Raw genomic sequence first — 5,981 nt, 5'->3', positions numbered from 1 at the left:
TTCCACAGCTGATGAGACTGTGGGAGTGAAATAAAGTGTAAAGTGCAGCAGGTGAACCTGTCAGGATGTGACATCACATATGACATCATCTATGACATGACAGACTCAGAAAACGCTGCAGCAGCTTCAATGTGTCAATCATCAGTGATCCAGTCACAGGTAAAGGTGTTGAGTCAAACAGGAACAATGAGCTTCACCTGTCACTCAAGTACAGGAAGTACTTTTACTCCACTAACTCCTAACTAAATTCTTTTACTGTGATACTGTCATTATAGAAACTTTTACTCTGCTCCTATATTATAGTATTCACTGTGATGCCTTGTAAGCAGTACTTTTACTGAGATGCTGTATCTACAGAAACTACTCTTATTGTTCTACTGTAAATACATGAGTTATTTTTACTGTGTTACTGTAAGTACAGGGAGTACTTTTACTGTGGTACTGTAAATAAAGGATACCTTGAAGTGCAATTATTGTGATTCTGAAAATACTTTTACTCTGGTACTGTAAATATGAGAAGTATTCACTGTGATACCTTTGAAGAGTTCTAAAACTTGAACTCGCGTGTTCGTTTGATGAAGTATGCAGGAGACGTTCAGTTACAAAATTTTAGATATTTATTTATAAAAGAATCAACTAGGAAAAGAGATCGTGTACAGAGCTCCGGACCAGACTAAGTTTCCCTGACCAACATGCCGCAGCAGCATCAGTTCACGAAGTCTGATGCTGTCTCCTGTCCCTGTCCGGTTTTATAGTTACTGATTACACAAATGCAAGATATGATGTAATTGATGTAATGTGCATCCTCATTGGCTGGAGTCCATACGCCATGACCTTGTGTCTGACCCCAATCTCATGCTTGGTGCTGATCAGCTGTTGATAGCTCCTATTAAACAAGGGACAAGAGAAAGAGAAAAAAGGACAAGACATACAACCCCCTGCATTCGTCAGCTTTTCCCTGTGTCAACTGACTATCACAGTTACACTAGGTACGAAGACTAGATATCCCAATTGTTTATCAAACAACCAGTACACTGTGTAACTGCTACTTCCTCTGTCTTGTGTATGTCATTCTCGGGGCTGTAAGAGCAAAACACAGTACTTACACCAATTATAGAAAAGTTGATTACATGCTTCATTATTAATCTGATTGTCACGAGCTTATCATATGTCTAAGGCAAATGTCAATATCCCAAACATTATAGCAATATACGATTTTGGGGTAAATATCACAACAATCCCCCTTTTGATCTCAGACTTTTCTGAGATCAACCAACACCCCCTGTCACTCTGTAAACACCATCACCATCTCATCCTCCTCCTCTCATTCCCCTCCCCCAGAAGTGGTCTCTGGTAGGGAAGAGGAGGGACGTGTTTCTCCTCTATGGTGGCAGTGATGAGGCAGACACAGAGAAAATGAATACCTGGGACACAACGATACCCACCCAAAATCAACATACCTGTGACGGCAATCAGGGAGGGGATAACGGAGATCACCAAGTTTTGCCATTTACCAAACCCGTTATCAAATATGTCAGTGAATGGATTGTTAATGCCTGGCTGTGGCTGTTAGCCAATCCAACCACATGTTTTTCAGTATAACCAGTAACCAATATCCTTACCTGTTAATTTGGCCAAGTCAATTTCAATAACCTTGTGTGTTTCTATTTCTACCTCGGGTGACTGAGGTGCGGGTGTGGTTGTTATTTCCATTGGTTCTGGTGTCAGCATATTAACTTTGATCAGTCCCATTGTGTCGGTGCCGGATTGATCCACCCCCAGTGCTAAATACACCCAATTTTGTCCGCGTGCCCACAGTGAGTCCGTAGTTTAGTTTGATGCCCCCCATACCACTGTAAGCCGGTGTCCTGTGGATTCTTACCCTTCTGATTGGTGTATTCTCGTTCTGGTCGAACCTGTACCTGGTCTCCGTGATCACCCCCTTTTCGTCCCGCCGTCCCCCCAAAAAAATAAATAAATAAAACGATTAAATAGCAATGCATGTAAAACCCAAAACATATCCCACTTCTCTGTCCCCATCTTGTAATGATATATTTAACCCTGTGAAACCCAAATATAGTAAAACCTAGAGAAAAAAGAAAAAAAAACTCTTTCATCCACCCTTGTTGTAAGAGGCCAAAGAGGGTGAAAATTAAGTGTTTTCGAAAATGTTAGGAACATTCTGTAATATTGCAACAATAATCAACACAAGCTCTATATAAAATCTAGGGAAGATCGTCCACACTAACAATAATGTTCTTGGCAATTTAGTAAACTAAAAAAAATTATGTGAGGCATTCTACTAGCTTATATCTGACAGATTAAGTCCACTAATGCCGGATCTAAACTTTGACTTCTTGCCATCAGGGCGGGCGTGATATGCAAACTTATGGTTCAAAACATTGTGAGTGGCTGCTGCTGTGGAACAAATCACACATCTTTTGCAAAACTCAGTGGCCTAATTTGTGAAACCTCTTGTGAACCAGTGTCTCCGCATCTCATTCACCATTACCCCTTTTGACACATGGTCCAACCCATGTGTCAATTCTGCAAAGTGGGGTGAAAAAATACCTGAGGAGACATGGCAGGCCATCAGGGCCTGTCCACACTCTGTCAACTACAGTGCAGCCTGCTTTTCTCCGAGTGACCTTCTCCGCCTGAGAGGCCCTACTCTGCAGGTCTGCTATCTCTGCTGTAGTCAAAACTGGGGGAGTAGAATCATGGGTTAGTGAGGCACCAAACATCTCATGAGACAATGGCAGCCGTGTCCGCTCGTGCATTCCCTAGAGAGATGGGATCAGTGTTGTTAGTGTGAGCTTCACATTTACCCCCAGCAATTTCTTTAGGTAACAACATGGCGTCCAAGAAAGCAGCAACCAGCGCATGATGGTGGACATCAGAAACCACACCCCAAGCGTATCTGCTGTCTGTGCAAATGTTGACAGATTTGCCCTCAGCCAGTTTACACACCTCTGTACAAAGCACCCACTCAGGTGCCTGAGATGAGTGTAAAGATGAGAGAGGTCGTGCAGTGACTGTCTCGTGCAGTGTTGTGGTGGCAAAACCTGCAATATTTTACCCATCTCTGGATCCCTAGAAGCTGAACCATTAATGAAAGATTAAAATCAGTATTTTCAACAGGCACATCTCTCAAATTCGGCCTGGGTGAACAAACAGAAGTTATAACCCCCACACAGTCGCGAGTCTCTCCGTCCTCAGCTGTTGGCAAAAGAGTAGCATGGTTTAAAACAGTACATCACTTTACCTTCATGATGAGCAATTCCAACAGAACAGCATTATAATGAAGCCACCTCGCAGCAGACAGATGTGTAAGCTTTCTGCTCGAGTGGATCAGGGATACTGCATGTGGGACTAGCAAGGTCAAATCGGTGTATCCCACAATATCACATGATGCCATAACTGCTTTCTCTGCAGCAGCTACTACCCTGAGACAATGAGGCAGACCTGCATCCACAGCATCAAGTCCAGATGAAGAATAAGCCACAGGTTGTTGTTTTCCCCGTGATCTTGTAGTGGTCCAAGTGACAGAGTCCTAGTTTTTTAGGCCTTCTCCATGAGCAATTGCTGCTAATGGTGCCTCTATTTCAGCATGACGAGCAAACCATTGTCTGCAATAGCTTGCCATGCCCAAACAAACTGCAACAATCAAAAATGCAAACCAAAATTGATTGTTTGAATGTGTGTGGATTCGGTACCGTCGGTGCCCTGGCCTGCACAGCAGTATTTACAGCTTGCAGGTCTTGCACAAATCTCCACTCCGCAGGCTCGCTCTCAGGTCAAATCTTTTGCACTGGAAAAATAGGGGTTCTCCATGGAGAACCAGCACATGGTATAATTACGCCGGCTTTTCAGCAAAGCATCAAACACAGGCCTATTGCTTCAATAGCTTCAGGTCTGAGAGGATCTTGGTTACGGCAAAGCCTGTAGTCAGATTTTGGTGTTATGACAACGGGCTCCCCGTTTTTTTTTTTTTTTTTTTTTTTTGAAGTGCTTCAGCAGGCACTGTCAGTGAGGCAGCACATTTAACATCATTCCAATATAGCCAATCTAAATGTAAACCATTCCTGTTCTGTATTATTTTGTTTGCAGTACTCTCATGGCGTTGATCTGATTTTTGTTGGAAATTCATGGTACAACATATATTAATTGATCAGAAACTTTACCCCAAACTTTGCATCCTCATTTTTTCTTATGGGTACGGCTTCAGGCCAGCCTGTGTATGCATCTACAGCGACCCACAGATACCTATATCCTTTCCCTCTTTCTACCATGTCAGTGTAATCAATCACCATTTTCTGACCTGTGATAAGCACCATGTGTGTTTGTGTGTATTGGTCAGGCGTGTATCTAATGCAACAGACCTAAGTGACAAATTAAAGGACTCTGCAGTTACATCTTGTTCTTGTTTATCAGGCTAGAGTCACACTATCTTATCTGACTTTGTGTGTACACACATTAGGTTATGTACGTTCAAGTACAGAACACATGATATCTTAAACCATACAGCAAACTATACAAACACAGTACATAATATCTCAGAACACAGCCAATTCTATCAATTCCCCCTTTTGACAGGATTTCATCCTGTCAATCAAAATAAGGTAGGAACGATATCCCTGTATTGTATCACATCAGCTGGTGGTAGCCATCCCAGCAGGCCCCCAAACTGCAGGTGACCACCTTCCTTAAGATGTAACACAACCAGGCAGGAGATTTTAGGTATCCCCCTTTTGATATAAATCAGTCATATCAACAATCAACTAAATCAAATATTGTGCGTAAGCAGGTCTTCATTGCAAATAGCAGCCTATATGTGAGCGACTATGTGTAAGCTGTTCTTCTTTGCAATAACCAGCAGCAAGCATTTCATCATTGCACACGCATGTGGAAATATTTAAACAGTATCATGATTGGTTAAAAAATAAAAATAAAAACATTCTTTTAGAACCTTCCTTTACCAAAAAGGAAAACTAAGTATCACGCCTCTATGTGTATGTAATAATTATATGTCAGGATGTATTAGACCTTTAGCAGTTCTCATTATTCTTTTAAAGTATGTTCGGGCGTCTCTTCTCGTGTTCATCTAACTTCTGCTTTGCTGCTGCCTTGAACTGAGCAAACAGACCAAGTAAACCACCTGTCTTCCCTTCACAATTGCCTTCCAGTAATTCGGTCCACAATACGTCGCACTGTTCGCTTATTTTTGTCTTTTTGTTTGTTTGTTTTTTTTGTTTTGTTTTTTTGTATGTCCACTGACTACCTGTTGTTTAACTAACCTCCACTGTTCTTTTAAGGACAGGGTCGTCCTTTCCATCTTGGTTTTTCTGTGTGGCACCCTGTTCTGTCACTAGGCGTGTGTGTGTGTGTCACTGTGTTTCGTTTCTCTGTGTATGCGTGTGTGTCTCACTGTTGTGGCTTCAGTGGATCTGTGTGTGTGTGTGTGTGTGTGTGTCCTTGCTCTGTCTCTGCCTGTGTGTGTCACTGTTTTGGAATCTGTGTGTGTGTGTGTGTGTGTGTGTCTCTCTCTCTCAGTGCTGTCTGTGTGTGTGTATGTGACTGCTCTGGCTTCTTATATCGCAGGTGTAATGTTGTAATTATTGTCAAAGTACAGAATTACAATATTCTCCCCAGCACCTTGTTTGTTTGTTTGTTTCTCTTTCACCACCTTCACTCGTACTATGGAATTACTAAACTACCGTTACAGACACACATTCATACATGAAAGCTGGGATATGACAGCTCAGCAGCCGTACTCTACCCGCTCCAACACTTGGTCCACTCTCACTCACACACGGTTACATTTAACACATTCAGGCACATTGTGCTATCTTACCCAACATCCGTGCTCTTAACAATTCAGACACTTGATGTATTTGCACCGACACCCAATTACAATCAAACATTAATGCATTAAACTTTACACTATTTTACTCAACAGCCATACTTAAACCATTCAGACT

At 42.1% G+C, this 5,981-nt stretch overlaps 1 protein-coding gene across 1 annotated transcript in view; it reads left to right on the top strand.

Annotated features, from left to right (window-relative positions):
- Positions 1 to 5,981, top strand: part of LOC310987540 (NACHT, LRR and PYD domains-containing protein 12-like) — a 427,459-nt gene that overhangs the window by 176,466 nt on the left and 245,012 nt on the right. The window lies entirely within an intron of this gene.

The sequence above is a fragment of the Trachurus trachurus genome (assembly GCF_905171665.1).
Source record: "Trachurus trachurus genome assembly, chromosome: 6".
Lineage (NCBI taxonomy): Eukaryota > Metazoa > Chordata > Actinopteri > Carangiformes > Carangidae > Trachurus > Trachurus trachurus.
The sequence above is the reverse complement of the archived record's forward strand: the minus strand, read 5'-3'. Positions and strand labels throughout refer to the sequence as shown.